Raw genomic sequence first — 16,813 nt, forward strand, 5'->3', positions numbered from 1 at the left:
CGGTTCAACTAGACAACCATATGGATGCGGGTTGTGGAAGGGCATCATGAAGATCATCCCATTATTCAATATGAGAATAAAATTCAGAGTGGGTCAAGGTAACCGAGTCAAATTTTGGGAAGACACATGGTGCGGCAATCGGCCCCTAATGGAGATATTCCCAACTTTGTATTCCATATCCTCTAAGAAAGGGCAACCAATCACAGCCGTCCGACGATTTATGGGTGGAGAATGGGCATGGGATCTTGGTGTTCGTAGGGATATTGATGACATGGAGATCCAAGAAGTTGGTAGGTTAGTCGGTGAGGCTTCAAGTATCGTTTTTCGTATGGGAAGAGAAGATGAGAGAATATGGACGGCAACCAAGGACGGAAGTTTTTCGATGAGCTCCTTCTACCAATCCTTGTGCAATAATGGGGACCCACTTTTTCCTTATGCCGCTATTTGGGGTCCAAAGGTGCCAAGTAAAGTTGCTTTCTTCACGTGGACGGCGGCTCTAGGAAGGATCCAAACGACGGATTTGTTGATACGGCGGGGATGGTGCGGGGCGAGTTGTTGTGTACTATGTATGAACAACGGAGAATCTTCGGATCATCTCATTATCCATTGTAAGTTCTCGCATGGCATTTGGGCTCATTTCTTTAAGTTATATGGGGTCTCAACATGCTTACCGGAATCAGTTGAGGATATCTTCATTGGTTGGTCGTCAATTGGCTATTCGTTCAGCGGCACAAAGTGGTTGCTTTGGACTATTACGCCATTTGCAATTTGTTGGGGGGTGTGACTTGAAAGGAATAGGCGCATATTCGAGGGGAAACAAAATGATTGCTTAAACACGATCATGTCTATCTTGGGTCTTATATTCTATTGGTCCAAAGTGTATAAGGAGTTTAGGGGTCTGTTTTTTGAGGATTTTTTGTACAAGTGGGATGGGGTTTGTGATTCCATTCGTAATTAGCGTCATTTTGTAAGGTCCTTCCTCGTTTGGTCACCTCGACCGACTTGGTTTTTTCAGAAATATAATACTATTTATCAAAAAAAAAAAACAATCTGTGAAACATCATTGTCGCTTCCCGCTCACATAGAGTCTGTCAGAGTCGATGGTTGATAAATCAGATCATATGATCTCTCGCAATAGCATTTGATTGGATAACATGCACTACAGGAAAATGTCTGTATACCGACGAGATTTAGCGACGGTTAAGTTATTTCCGTCGGTGTAAGAATACTATAGCGACGGATAAAAGTCATACCGTCGGTACAGAGTTAATTTCCCTGTTTTAATTTTTCCTCTTCTTCTATTTTCCAAACGAAGTTTTTCTCTTAAGTTCTCATATTTTCAACCAAATAGAAATTTCATCCAAACCCTTTCTACAAACCCTCTCGATTTCGAACTCAACCCTCGCTACGAATTCTTTCGATTTCGAAACTTCAGCCAAACCCTTGCTATGACCTCTACAAAGTCTCTCGATTTCGAAACTAAACTCTTACGATTTCGAAACTTCTGCCGAACTCTCTCGATTTCGAAACTAAACTCTTACGATTTCGAAACTTCTACCAAACTCTCTTGATTTCAATCTTGTACTATTGATTTCGATCTTGCATTCTCTCGATTTCGACCTTGTATCCTCTCGATTTCCTCTTTTGGAGTGCTGGATTTGATGCGAAGAGATTGAGCTGATCTCTTAGGGACGAAGTTTTAACTCTTACAAGGACTGACTACTTCGTTGCAGTCGATTCTTTCAACAAAATTGTTAGAGACCGAAGAAGAGCTGATCTCTTAGGTATTCTTCTTCTCTGATTTTCTCCTTAATTGGATACTCATTCATTTTGGTTTGGATTTCGAAAATCAAAGATATTTGGGTATTGTTAGCTGTTTTCTTATCTTTTTTCCATGAGAAATGTAATTTTTCTCTCTTGTTAATTCAAATTCAGGAACTATTTTGATTGATAATTAGTTCAAATTTAATCATTTTTTCGTAGATGTTTAATAATTCCATGAAACTGATCTATCTCTATAAACGTTGAGTGGTTGATGATTTAGGTTAGATTTGTGAAAGAGATGTTATTTGCTATTGTTTTACCTCTAACTCAAATCAAGCTCCTATATAAGGACTGAAATGGTGGTGATCTCTTAAAATTTTAAGTTGAAGGAAACCAAACTATTGTCCATTAGAATCAGCCGGCAACAAGATATAAAATTATAAATCCAATTTTATTTATAAATTCAGTTGATGATAGTAGTTCAGTTCAGTTACATATAAATTTTAGTTTTTAAGGTATTTGTTCAAATTTAAATTAGCACTTAGAGGTAATTATGAATTAGTTATAAAAATAAATGAGATTATACATTAAACAAAGCAAAACAAATTTATTATGAATAATGATGAATGCATGTGAATGAAATGAATAATTAACTGAATGAAAGTTAGTGGCTATTTAATATTTGAATCTTAGTTGGATTAGTGGTTTGATACCTTTGTTTTTTTATTTGATTTAGAATAAAATTTGTTCTAGTAGTAAGGAAAAGAAAAAAACAGTCTCTATCTATCTCTCTCTCTCTCTCTCTCTCTCTCTCACACACACACACACACAATTGGATTTATAGATAGTGGAGAGTCGGTGACTTTGACATTTGAGAGAAAGTTTTCTGGTTTTGTGGTTTAGAATTTAGAGATTTAAGGAAGTTTGAATTATTTGTGTTCTGATGCTCATGGATGGCTTGTGAGTGTGTCATGGGTGGGAGGTTGTGGTCCTGGACTCCATGCTCTTGTCTTAGATGATGTAACTTGCAACTATGCAAGATGGTTGATTCTTAATATTAGGATGGGGTCCCATTCACAACCCAGCTCATTGATAAAAAAAATGGATATTTATGTGATTGAAAAAGTTTTGATTTTTTATATTTTTTTTCAAAAAAATGTGCTATTTTGGTTAAGTACAACTAGATTAGGGAAGTGGAGTCAAATTAGTAGTATAAAACTTTATTTAAGATGTGGAAATTGAATTGCAAGGCAGGGAGTTTCCATTGAGCATGTTTTAGAAATTGAACAGGTTTGGTCAAAAAATCAGTTCTGATTGTTGTTTTGTACTAATTACCGAACTTCCGATTCACAGATTTGCACTTTTTTTCGTTTCAAATTAACATTTTTGTGATATGTTCTTTTGTGTATGTGATTATGTGTTATTGGTTTAAAGGTGACGTCGTCGTGAGGTGGACATGCCAATAGATAAAAGTTGGATTCAGTTGCCTAGAAGTACCCTTGAGTATGATGAAGGAGTTATTAAGTTCTTAGATTTTGCATTTTCTCGTTCAAGGTTTGGTAACATGATTAAGTGTCCATGCGTCAGATGTCTCAATGCGATTTTAAAGGATCGAGATAACGTGCATGGTGACTTATTATGGTATGGGATGAATAAACATTATACTCGTTGGACTTACCATGGTGAGAAATTTGAAGATGAAGATAATAGTGATGAGTTTGAAGAGGGTGATGATATGCTAGGGATGTTACAAGATGCATTCGAAATCCCTAATTTTGATGATGAAGAGGTTAATGAGTTAAGCGATGATGGTCCGGATGAGCCAAACGATGATGCAAACAAGTTTTATGAAATGTTGAAAGATGTTGAGACTGAGTTATACCCGGGTTGCACTAAATTTTCAAAACTATCTTTCATTGTAAAGTTGTTACACCTGAAATGTCTTAACGGATGGAGTAATAAATCTTTTGATATGTTGCTTGAGTTGTTAAAAGATGCATTTCCTGTTGGAGAAAAGTTGCCAAAGAATTACTATGAATCGAAGAAGATTTTGCGAGGACTTGGTTTACATTACAATAAGATAGATGCGTGCCCGAATGATTGCATGTTATTTTGGAAAGAACATGAGAATGCAAATGAATGCGTAGTATGTGGTGAGTCTAGGTGGAAAACTGTTAAATGCCAATCAGTTGAAAATCCCTCTGATTCGTTTTCAAAGGAGAAGAAAATACCTGCAAAGATTTTGCGTTATTTTCCGTTGATTCCTAGGTTGAAGAGGTTGTTTATGTCTTCAAAAACAGCTGAACATATGAAATGGCACGCCGAATGTCGTATAAAAGATGGGGTAATGTTTAATGTTTAATTCTATTTGCTTAATGTTTAATTCTACTGTCTTTATTCTCTATTTTTATTTTCTTCCTTATTCTTGATTTTTGGCTTTTGCATATGGAATGTAGAGCTACAACACATTCTGATTTGGTTGTTCGGGCAAAAACATTGGGTGTGGAGGTCAAAATGATACACAATGCATCAGTAATGAATGCAGTTGGGGTTTGTGGTTTGCAACTCTACTGCTACGGTGAGACAATTTCTATACCATTTTTCACCGACAACTTGGTGTTTTGTTTACTCGACTTATTTTCTTCTCATATGGCTCTTCAGTCCCAATTTGTGTCACTGTGTCTAATGGGTTGCTCATCATCATTGAAACATCCAGTTTATTAGGCAATTTATGTTCGAGGAAGAAGTCTCCTTTAACAAATCTTCAGCCCAATCGTCAGTCAGACAACTACAGTTCCCCATGAAGACTCCATGTTCATCTCAAAATAACTACTACATATGCGTTGTTCTTTGTGTTGACGTGTCTTCTTTCTTTTCTTAATATTTCTTCTGCTGCCATAAACACATTCTCAATGATAACCTTGCAGCTTGAGACAGTTGGGGGAGTTGTGGCTGATTTCCTGAAGAAGATCAAAGGCCTCCTTCTAGTCTGCTCTGCTTTCAACCGAAATGCTTTTATGGACTAATAATTTCTATAAGAATCACAATTGTGAGACTGATTCTTTGGTGTCAGCTTACAGGGAGTTGCATTTTGGGATCTAGAAGCACTTCTAGAGGCAGAGGAATTGCACTACAAATGGCCATATCCGTCGGTAATTAAATCCTGTTTTTTGTTTTTTTTTTTTTCATTTTACCTTTATTAGTAAAGCAAGTTAGTGATTAGTAACTTGTAGGTGTGAGGCGGGTTTTGAACCCAAGTCATGGTATCAACACTGACAGACTTTAACCAACTTAACAAGTTGGCAAACTTTCACTTGTGGGATCATTCATGATAAAACAACTTGAGCATGCAAATGATATTTCTTTTCTCCTGAATATTAACATTATTCCCTGCATGATCAATAAAACAGGAGACAGAAAAAGTGGCTTTGGCAACATCAACTGGTTTAGATCAGAAACAAATAAATAATTGGTTCATAAACCAAAGGAAACGACATTGGAAGCCTTCGGAAGACATGCAATTTGTGGTGATGGATGGGCTTCATCACCAGAATGCAGCTCTCTATATGGATGGTCACTTCATGGGTGATGGCAATTACCGGCTCGGTCCATGAACACCAGCTGACTGGGTGCGGGTAAGCAGGATTATCTTATTGCTTCTCATGTTTGTGCTATAGATAATATTGAGTTTTTCTGTCTGGCTTGTTTCATGAATGATATAACTCCTACTCCTATATATGATTGTTATTGCAATTAATATCTGGGCATATTATTCCTTAATGGTTTTATTGTATTCATGTCTCGAGCCCTCTTTCTTTCGCGGGGTCTGGGTCATATTAGTATGGGCATGTATTCATCCTCAATTGTTTGTAGTATTGGAATCTCTAATTGCAACATGGAGAAAGTATAGTTTCATGCACTGTTCTCTCTTTAGTAGCAAAGAGTGGATGAAACATTCATAAGTGTACTAGAGTTTCATGTAGCAAAAACTTGATTTTGTAATTGATAATGGAACTTTAGAGCCTACTTGATTTGAGGAATTGTACAGGTTCAACGCTCTCAAGTTTCAACTTCTGAAAATTTAGAGTTGATTATATCAATAAGAATTGATGATCCTGAAGTTATATAGAACTCCAACTCTAGTTCTTTGTATATTTAGATTGGATGGTGTAGATCCTTCAATAGGTTTTGTGATCGACCAAAATCAAGTGGTATGCATCAATAGGCCAAGTATGATTTTTTTTTCTTCTCCTCTATTTGTTGTTTGTGGAATAAAAGATGTTTGGCAGTGGTTGGATTCGGGTTCATATCAGTATATCGAGGGGAGGAGGGGATAAGGAGTTTTGCGACTCCTTGAAAAATGAGAGTTACAAAGAATTGGAGACTTACAACTTTTTAATGTTGCACTTCTTGAAAACACATGGACCTAGAAACTTTTGTGAATTATCAACTTTTACCTCCCATTCTCTGTGACTACAATGTCACGCTCGGATTTCTAAGATCTGTGACTCAGTCCATGATCCGTGACCAAACCTGATGATCCAAAACCGGAAGTGATTTCAATAGAAAACAACTTTTAGTCTCTTGTTTCTTGAAGTTTAAAGCTCTGGTTTCTCTATAGCTCTTTACTTGTTGCAAGTCACAGCCTCACATTGGCTATCAATTTGATCATGAATTGCTGTTATAATCTCTCTGTTATTTTACAAAATGGCTAGAAATGGACTTCTCTTCCATGATGAAGGCAAGAACTTTCTGTCCTTGATGCTACAATGTATGCGTGGTCCATCCGTACGTCAATTGGACGGTTCAATTAGTGGTACAGCCTCTTGGATGGTCCATAGCCCAAAATCATTTTTTTTATCGGTGGCCCAAAATCATATTAATCAACTGTCTCAACCATCCACTTGGGAGCAAAATGAACTACAAATTTTGACAGGCTAAGAGAAGAATGGTTTTAACTATATGAATTAAGCCAATTACATATTTATATTGAGAATGGTTTTAACTATATGGTTTTAACTTGTGTGTTCTTTTTTGATATAAAAACCTTGCTAAAAAATTCTTGTAGGTTATTTTTTTTTTGTGAGAAATTTAGGACTTGCTTCTTGATGATGTTGTTTTTTAATCCTAGAAAAACTAACCTTAGATTGTAAAACTGCAGATATACGTGTGAAGGAACCCTCACTGGAATCTTTGTGCAGGTAGATATCTAAAACTTCTCTTTCTTGCAAAACATTACAAACTGCATGGACTTATCTGTTGTGTGGTTTGTGCCTCTTAAAATTTTCCAGAGGAAGAAAGCAGTATGAAGCACCAAAATATATGACAATCCATACTGCCATTGAACAGCTCTTGGAGGTTGAGCAGTTACGTGGAGAATCTGGTAAGATACACAAGCTTTTCCCATCTTATATGGCTTGTCTTGTTCAACATCTAGATATATTTTTTCATAAGTTTCTACATCTAGTAATTTTTCCCCTGGTCTAGTGTGGTGACATCTTTTTGGAGCTTAATCGTCACGTAGATTGGTTCTAATGTCTGGGATATCTAGTGCTAATAATAGAGTTTGGAGGTTTATGAGACTCAGCTTCCCTATACTTGAGACATGCATCTACACATGTCCAGCACCATTGTTGACACTAGAATGTGGAGAATGCACAACATTATGGCCTATTTGGAAATAAAAAGGAAAAGGAAATACCCCTCCTATCTATAGGAACAATCTAGCTTATTGAGTGGGGCCCGTTCCCTTCCCTTCCCTACAGCATAGTTGCTAGCCAGATGAGGAATGGGTTTACTTGAAACATGAAAGGAAAAGAAGAGGATAGAAAAAAAAACAAAATAATTGTTCAAAATTGACCCTCCTTAGACTCATCAAACATGTGTTACTCTATCTCTATTTTGAAGAATGACACATGCTGTCATCTATAAATCATGCGTTTTAAGTATGTCTCATGAGACCTCCTATGGGGCAATTAATATGACTGCCCTGCTTGCATACTTGTGTTCTTATCCTGACACGAGCACTCTGTTGTTGTCATTTCTTGGTTTTTCTACATTTTAAGATGATCTTTAAATATCACCGTATTCTTTTGTTGGATATGGATTACTTGAGTGGAGGATTTCATTATCAGGCACTCGTTAGGCGTCTCTCAGTTTGTGAGGCCATGGGTTCTGCTAGCTGCATTTGCGCAGATAAAACTGGGACATTGACAACCAACCTTTATCACTCCCACAGAATCAGATTGTTGAAGTTTGGCTTGCTTTTGGTGGGTGATTTTGATGCCCAACGCACTGGATCAGTTGTTTAGCTTTTAAGGATATGGAAATGCCTTCCTTCCTATAGCTCTAGCATTCCCGTGGATGGTTACACACTGATAGCTGTGGTTGGGATCAAGAATCCAGTGCGCCTGGGATTAATGTGAAAATGCTCACTGGGGACAATAGAAGGACAGAATTTTCGAAGTAGAAGTCCCCAGGAGATGAATGAATTAATTCCTAAAATTCAGGTACCTACTTCATTGTGTTAGATAACTCCTAGCTTATGACTATACTTAACAGAAGAATTAGTCTTTTGATATGCTTTGTGACGTAGATTGATATGCATGTGTTGTCCACTTTGTCCCCCTGTAAAGGTCTCTGCTACTTCACCCTGGATGTCCACTTTTTAAAGCTTTATGTGTAGTGAGCATCAGATTGATATATCGGGGAAATAGCCATTATGTTCTTCATTTTAACGTTGCAAAGGATTTATGGTTCACCTTTATTTGCTTGTACGGGTCTGAATTAAAACATTTTCATTTCGTTTACTGTGTGGAGGTGTGCATCAATTTTAATTGCAGGAAATACAATAATTGGTGCATATGCTGCAGGAAGGCTTATTGCATGGGATGGAATGGGCTGGGTTCGGTTGGCTTTTGTAAAATTTTTTTTTTAACAAAATAGCATATACCGACGGACTTAAAAAGTCTGTCGATATAAGATATAGCGACGGCAAATATACTGTCGGTAAAAGGTGTAAATACTAATGAAAACCCAATTTCTGGAAAAAAAAAATTTTCCAGAAAATAAGGGATATACCGACGGGAAATTTATTGTGCCGTCGCTAAAACAAATACCGACGCGACTATCTCCGACGAGTGCCGACGAAAAATCTGTCCGTCGGTAAAAGATTCTGCGACAGATTTAGGAGGATATAGCGACGGATCTAACCGTCGGTATAGGTCTCTTTTCTAGTAGTGATGACTTGATAATTATATCTCGATCGAGATTATAAATGACAAAAAAAAAATGAAACTATCAAGGAGATGGAAATTGTAGAGTTGGAGTTGGAGATTTTATTCATTAAAAAGATAAATAAATGATAAGGTCCCATAAAGTCATTTTTGGGACCGTAATTACACAAGGATTATCGACACGTGATTGTTATTTCTCCTTAAATAAAAACAAATTGTATAAAAATGTCAAAATTATTGAGCTAATAGAATTTCTTACTATTTGTAAGTAAAAAAGAGAAAATTTGGAGACAAATAAAATTGAAACAATCAATGCTCAAGCCAAAGTGGAGCATCCAACCAAAGTTTAGAGCCAAACACTGTCACGTCACCGCGTCACGGTAGCCTTGTGGTGCGTCACGGTGATCTCGAGGATATGTGTCTCGAGATTTGTGTTGAACCTTCTAGACTCTTTGGTCGTTGTAGTAGTGGATCTTTCTTGAATTAACTAAAGCAAATTCGACCCAAAACCCAAAAAGAAAACCTATAAATTTAGGGGTTGTCCTAAAGAAAGGGGTCCCTTTTCTTCCTCCTATTTTATTCTGTTATTTTCTGTTTATGAGAGAGAGAGAGAGAATCCTTATAAGTGAGAGTTAGAAGAACCTTCTCTTCACCTTTCCTCTTTAATTTCCTCTTATAACACAAGTGTAGTTGATCCTACCTTCAAATTTTGGAATCGAAGTGCAACAAAGAGTTTCTCATTTTCTTCTTCACCCTACACTTTCTATTTACTTTGTTGCAATTTTGTTCCTCGTGATGATCGGCTAGACTCTTCATAAAGAGGTCAATGAAGCTAGAGCGAGTTTATGTTATTATTGTCGAATCAATTCTATGACCTCTATTTTAATGTATTTTTGTGAAGCTTATTAAGATGAGATTATGCAATTTGTATCTAATGTTTTAGCTATGATGATTCATGTTAGATGAAATCAAGCTTAAGCATGCTCAGTGACAAACTTGAGATATAATTCTGATAAACTTACATTAATCAAGAATTCACATATGTTTTTACTCACCTAAAAAATTAACTAATTTATCTTCCAATCCACAAACAAGAGTTTTGTTGCGTGGATTGAGTTAGAAATAAAATTGTTCAGATTTTTAAGATAACTTGCAAAGGTTGATTTGGTCTCTCTAATCTTTACATTACTTTAATTTCATTCTACTTCTTAGCTGCAATTTCTCAATACTCTATTTTAAAATGATTTTTAAAAATCTGTTTTAGTTTTGAATCGAAAGAAGATCCGAATCACTATTGTTCCTGTGGAATGAACTTTGCTCACCAAAGTTTAGTAGTATTTATTCATTTTTAATCTATGATCTACTGCAATCGAACAATAAACAAAATAAATCATCTAATGAATGGTAGTTTGTCGATAGTGTTGCCACCGTCGACAGTAGAAGGCGGATTCACTAGATTGGTTTCTCAAAAGAGACTATGCTCTAATATCATAAAGAAGAATGAGATTGATTGATTCTCTTAATAAGATAATAATTACATCAACCCTAATAGGATTTTATATAAACCAAATCATATCCAAAGATAAACTATATTCCTAATAAATCTCAACCAAACCAATCTAACCTTATGTTAATCTCAATAAATATGATACGATGTATCATACTACACCTTATTACAATGCATCACTAATTACTCCAATAGTTTTTTGGTTTGAGTCTTGAGGTTGAAAAGAGAGAGAGAGAGAGAGATAGAAAGAAAGAGATTAGTTATTGTTGTGGTTACGGTTGCCACATTTCCATGGAAGTTGAAAAGCTTGAAGATGTTAGATCTGGGGTTCTTAATGGCAGATAGAGAAGAGAGGGGGAGAGAAAAGAGAAGAGAGAGAGAGAGAGAAAAAGAAAAGGTACTTATCGGTGTAGCGATTCTCGCTAGAGAAAATCATCAGTGGTTGGTTTGAAACCCTAAAAGGGGAGATGAGGAAGAAGAGAAGAGGGTGTAGAGAGTCAGAGAAGGATTGAGATATTTCTATAAAAAATAATTATTTTTTTACCTTATTTAATAAATATAATTATTATATTAAATCAATCAAATATTATCGGATTGGATGTATAAATATCCGAATCCATATCCAAAATTAATTCGAATCGAATTCAATTTTGAATTTTTAAAATTATCGATTTTTTCGAATCCAAATCCATAATATCCGATTTTTCAAATCGAATTTGGTTTCAAAATTGAATTTTCAAATATCCATTGACAACCCTAATTAATATCTTCTACATTACGAAGTATTAATGATCAGGATATTTAACATTAAATAGTATAAGCAATTGAGGTTAACTTAAACCTTTATATTAGGTTTACTTTCTATAAAACATCCCAATAAGGTTCATGTAATAATCATTCAAGAATTTTAATAAAATTATTTCTTCAATTATAAAATATTAAAAGTCGAATACTAATGGAGAAGGAGATGGCTAATCCAAAGATTATTTCAAGTTAATAGCTACTTCATATAATTACCAATAACTAATCTAAAGAACATGAATGTCATGTTCCAATCCTTTTTTTTTTCTAATGTAAGGGGTTTAAATTTAAATATTAATTAGTATTTGAGCTTGGGTACCTGTATACTTCCTTTTATTTTCTTTTTTCTTATTTTCTTTTTTTCCTTTCTTGTTATTGCACTTATTTTGAGTTCTAACATCTTTGTTTCTGATTGTAAGATCTCACAAACAAGTTTTAAAATCTTGTCTCGATTAGGAAAAAAATCAAAATGGACTCAAATGAAATATTTCATGAAAATTTCAAACATTCAAAGTTTCAGGGTCAATGTTTCGTGTCAACCTTGATCAAAACCGAAATGTTCCTTCAAAATACTCCTAACTAGTATGATAATTTGGACCATGGTCACAAATATATAGTTTTGAACATAATTTAAAGTCTATTTCTACTTGTCTAAATGTTTAATCCAAATATCACATGCACAATTGAACCACTTCCACTCAATGTGATTGCCTAGGTGGCTTCATTTGCTTCTAAGGCTGTCGATGGGCAAGCCAAGTGAAGTAGTAACTGAGTCGATCCTAATTGGGCCTCAAATTCATAGCCCAATGGGTTGAGCTAGGATGGGCCAGATCAACCCAGATATTTTCATATTAAGAATATCTTCATACAAATATTATAGTATAGGTTACCTAGCAGATCATCCAGCAGGCCTAATTCTCAAGCCTAAGACCGGCCCTAAACAGTAATTGGACCTATCTCAGCCCAGCCAGCTAATTTTAATTAGCTAATAACACTACACATACCCGAACCACACCGAACCAGGCCAAGTTAAAAACCCAGCCCATTAACAGATCTATTTGCATCTTCAATTTATCATCTAGCCACCCACCCAACTCTTTTAAATTAAAAACTTTTTGACGTATCTATGATCTTGTTTTCAAATAACTTCCTCTTTGACATCTTTTATCCTTTATAATTTGTGGAATTGGGTTAGGAATGATGAAGAAGACAATGATTTAAAGATAGAGGGGAAATTATGATTGATGATTGGGCTTTTTTGGTTGGGCTTCGAAAGGCCTCAACATAATTGGGCCAGGCCACTTGTCAAGTTCCAAGTTTGGACCCAACCCCGCAGCGTTAATAGATATAAAGTTTCGGATTTTGGAGGTAGGTCCACTAAAACTTTTTTTATTATAAAATTACAAAAATATATATACAAAATATCTATATAATAAAACAAACATGTAAGGTCCACCTTTTGCTCCATTTATGAGAGATAAACATCCCATCCACCCTTTATTTAAGTCTTTCAATTTTAACCTTTCAACTTTATCGTCTTTCCTCTCTTTTTTTTTTCAGTAATACCCTTTTAATTTTCTCTTATATTCCTTTAACCTCAACAAAATTTAATCATACCCTTTCAATTTTATTATTTTTCATTTTCTACTCTCTTAACCCCCAAAGATGATGCCCATGGTGTAGGCACAGGTGAACTCTAGTCTTTATTATAAAACACAATGATAGGGCTCACTTATGAGGGATGAATATCTCCTTTGTCTTTCCTCTTCTCCACTTCCAACTTTATTAGTTTTATTTATTATATTTTCTCTCCTCACCCTTCTTTCCTTTTTAAATAATATCTCTCTAGCTTTACTTTCTTTCTGCTTTTATTCCAAAAGAGGATTTACCCTCTTAACCCAAAAGAGGATGCGCATACCTAAAGGCAAATAGGAAATGAGCTGAGGATAGAATAAAACAATGAGCCTAAAAATAAAAATAAAAAAACACTTTGCTTACTAAGTAAGGAAAGTTTCCTGATCGCATCAATTTGTGACATTCAAAACATGATATGACGTCATAGGGTTGTGGAGGACACAATTATAAGAACTTTTAAACCCAAAAAAAAAAAAAAAAAGCGGAAAAAAATTAATTTTCACAGTTAAATTTTAATTTTAATTTTGAGAGTTTGATAGCTATTCATTTTCAACATCTTGGAACAAGCTTAAAAGGAACTTTTTTAATATTTTTATTACTTTAATCTGAGTTTTTCAATGAAATCTTGAAGATTGCCAATGTGATAATGCATGTAGGCCCAACGACCCTTAGTAAGATTCGAAATCTTACTAACATAGTTAGGCTAGCCTGTTTCCACAAGAAAATAGAACAGAACACTGACGAGGAAATTCCGTTCTCTGTCGCCTGTTTGAATAGGATGTCTGTAAGACCATAAAATCAAGGATCTTTTTAGGTCATTTTATATTAGCCTATAAGAAATGACTAAGGTCAAGGGACGTGTCATCAATTTGAAAACATGGGGGTGTCTCAAATATTCACCAAAAGACTGTGAAGGGACGGTTTCTTCGAATCGAACCGTACAGGTTGAGCCCACCAGTCAAAGACAGCTGAAACAAGAACTTGACGTAGTGCCACGATGAGACCGACAAGAAATTTTTTGTTGTGAGATTTTTTGCTCACAAGAATACCACAGTATCCCAGAAAGGGACAGAGCAAATGAGGGAGACCCCACCAAATTTTTTCAAAAAGAAAAATTAGTCATTAGCCCTATATTTTGATTCATATTGGACATACCTCCTATGTTCTTCAAACATGCAGCCCCACTCAAAACATATGAAAAAGAGAGATTTAAGTGGCAAACATTGGAGCAATGGTTTTTAAACTTGGTGTTATGTTTCGTCTCGTTCAGTTTCGATATAGAGTTGACTCGGATGATACGTCTCGTCTCGTTCGAGTTGTCTCATTTGACATTGAGACAATGGTTTTTAAAATTTTAAAAATTAAAAAATTCTGAAAAATTTTGAAAAAAATCAAAAATAATTCCTATAAAAAATGAATTCAAAAAATATAAAATTAAAAAAAAAAATCGATTTGGGAGTGATAGAATTGATAGAAGCTCGCATGTAGACTTTTTGGAGATTTTGGGCTATTTGTACCTTTGGTCAAAACAGTATAAAAAGTTTGCGGGTTTCTCTTTTGATGATTTTGTCTTTAGATGGAATGACCTTTGTAATTAGTGTTGTTTTATTTTCTTTCTTGTTCTTTATGAGGTCTCCTCGACCTCCTTGTTTTGTGTTTTCCTGTACTCGTTTTCCTTTATCAATATATTACACTTTTCAAAAAAAAAGAATTGAGGGTTGAGGCTTTAACTCATTTGTATCAGTTAACTCGGACAAGATTTTCAAAATCTTATCTGATACATCTCATTTAACTCACGAGTTTAACCATTACTGCGCTGTCTCGTTCGTATCGCTCGAGATAATCGAAAGTATCATCCGAGACGACTCGCTTATCTCACGATACGCGGTCGTCTCATAATACTTTGTGAATTGATGTCGTTGGGCTTTGATACCAAGTTAACTTGGGTGATATGTCTCAGTCTCGGACAAGTTTAGAAACCATGCTTAGAGTGGGTCTAGCAACTTTTTAACAGGTTAATTATCTAAATTCCTTCACTTATTTTAATATATATATGGTCAAGATCCATAGACACATAAAGTTACTCATAAAATTATAACGTGTTTTGTCTTATATGGATAAAAAATTTCGGAATAAATTGATTTTTTATAAGAATGATCTCTATGGTATAAGTTGGTTTGATTTTCAAATAGAATCCCAAGACGAAATATGGTAAAGTGTCTGGTTTTAAACAAGGGGCTAGTCAAGCGGATTTGAATATCCATAAGCTATTTCTCACTGATCGATGTTGGGGTTTGTTATAAAGAAGTGAAAAAGGCTGCTGACTACATGGCATCCATGTTATAATGTTGGCAATACTATTATATTCCCTGTAGACTTACACATTGATGTTAAAAAGATTGTAAGTAAGGATGTGAGAGGGCATATTTATGAAAGATTGTAATTTGGGTTCTTTTTGGTAGGGATCTGCCTAACTAAGCTCCGCTTAATTTTCAAAAATAAAATATAAAAAATCAGTCAACTTCAACTTTAATAGATAATTTATTTTACTTCTTCAATCGATCTTTTTGAACATTTTCTTAATCCCTTATATAGGACCTGGGAATTTTTATATAAAAAATCTCATTATCTTTTACCCTAAAAGTTGAAGATGATTGATTCTTAGGAAAAATCAAATTCGAAGCGTTTTTTATTTCAGGTTGAAGAGGTTAATAAGGTCATTTACATTTGTCATGCACACATTTAATTTGATAGATAATTTTGAAATAGCCTATTTTTTTAACCAATGGCATTGCCCCTTGACTTGGGTCTTCTCTCATAGAGTAAGAAAATTTATGTAAATTCCATTTTCTTCAACCTCTAACCAAAAACTCTTGAGTTTTCTCCCCAAATTATTCATCGTCAAGCTCTTCAACCTTACCATTGAATATAATTTGCCCCCTACAAGAAAACCCCAGCTCCTCCCCTACTTCTTTCAATTGGTAAGTTGTAGTACTCCTAAAACCATTCTAATCACATATGCACATGCCACGCCTAGTTGGGTTTAGACCACAGGGCACAAATTATGGGTTCACATGTAGGTTTTGTGGGCTTTGGTTCACGAAATGTTCTTTTTATTGAAAATTTTATCATTCTTTTTACCAATTTCTTATGAGTGCTTTTCGCTTATAAGTTAGTATGTGAAGAATGTTTTCTAGGATAATTTAGACTTATGCCTTACATTTTGGTCAATATTAAAAACACATACTTGAATTTTAAACTCATCGCATGCCCCTAAGTCTTCTCTCAAGTAGAAAGTAAACGACTTGCATGTTCTCATCTTCAACCTCTAACAAAAAAATACCTTGATTTTATCTCCTAACTAAATCAATCATTTTCAATTTCAAATTCCTGTCTACTTCAACGTACAAAATGCGAAGGATTTTTGGTGAATTAGAAGATGAAATCTTTTACTCTCATCCTGAACTTGAAATTTCTACGTACAAATGAAGACGATTTTTGGGTAAAGTAAAAGACAAAATCCCCTACTCTCATCTTCAATCTGACAATTCTTCCTATTTTAACGTACAAATCTCAAGAATAAGTTGGATTTTTGGGTGAACAAAAGATGATGACTGATTTTTTGTAAAAAAATCAAGGGTTTTCTACAATAGGTTAAGACAAACTTGAAAGTGATGGATTAAAAACAAGGATTATTGAAGAATAATTACGAGCTTGAAAATGATAGGTTGGAGGGAGAAAAATCAAAGAGTTTTAGTTATAAGCTTTCAAGATGACAGTTCCATGGGAAGAAAATCAAGGCATTTTTGTTAGAGATTGAAGAAAAGGACATTTTCCAACATTTATTTTGTCTCTTGGACAAAACCTTGGT

General features: G+C 34.9%; 1 long non-coding RNA gene across 1 annotated transcript; it reads left to right on the top strand.

The window, feature by feature from the left end:
* The first annotated feature begins 4,885 nt into the window (after positions 1–4,885).
* On the top strand, positions 4,886–7,350 carry LOC147392253 (uncharacterized). Its single transcript, XR_015183243.1, has 4 exons — positions 4,886–4,916; positions 5,175–5,399; positions 6,926–6,965; positions 7,056–7,350. It is a non-coding gene; the product is annotated as an uncharacterized LOC147392253 (long non-coding RNA).
* The last annotated feature ends 9,463 nt before the right edge of the window (positions 7,351–16,813 follow it).

This window comes from Akebia trifoliata, chromosome 11, assembly GCF_017979445.1.
Source record: "Akebia trifoliata isolate Shusen 1 chromosome 11, ASM1797944v1, whole genome shotgun sequence".
Lineage (NCBI taxonomy): Eukaryota > Viridiplantae > Streptophyta > Magnoliopsida > Ranunculales > Lardizabalaceae > Akebia > Akebia trifoliata.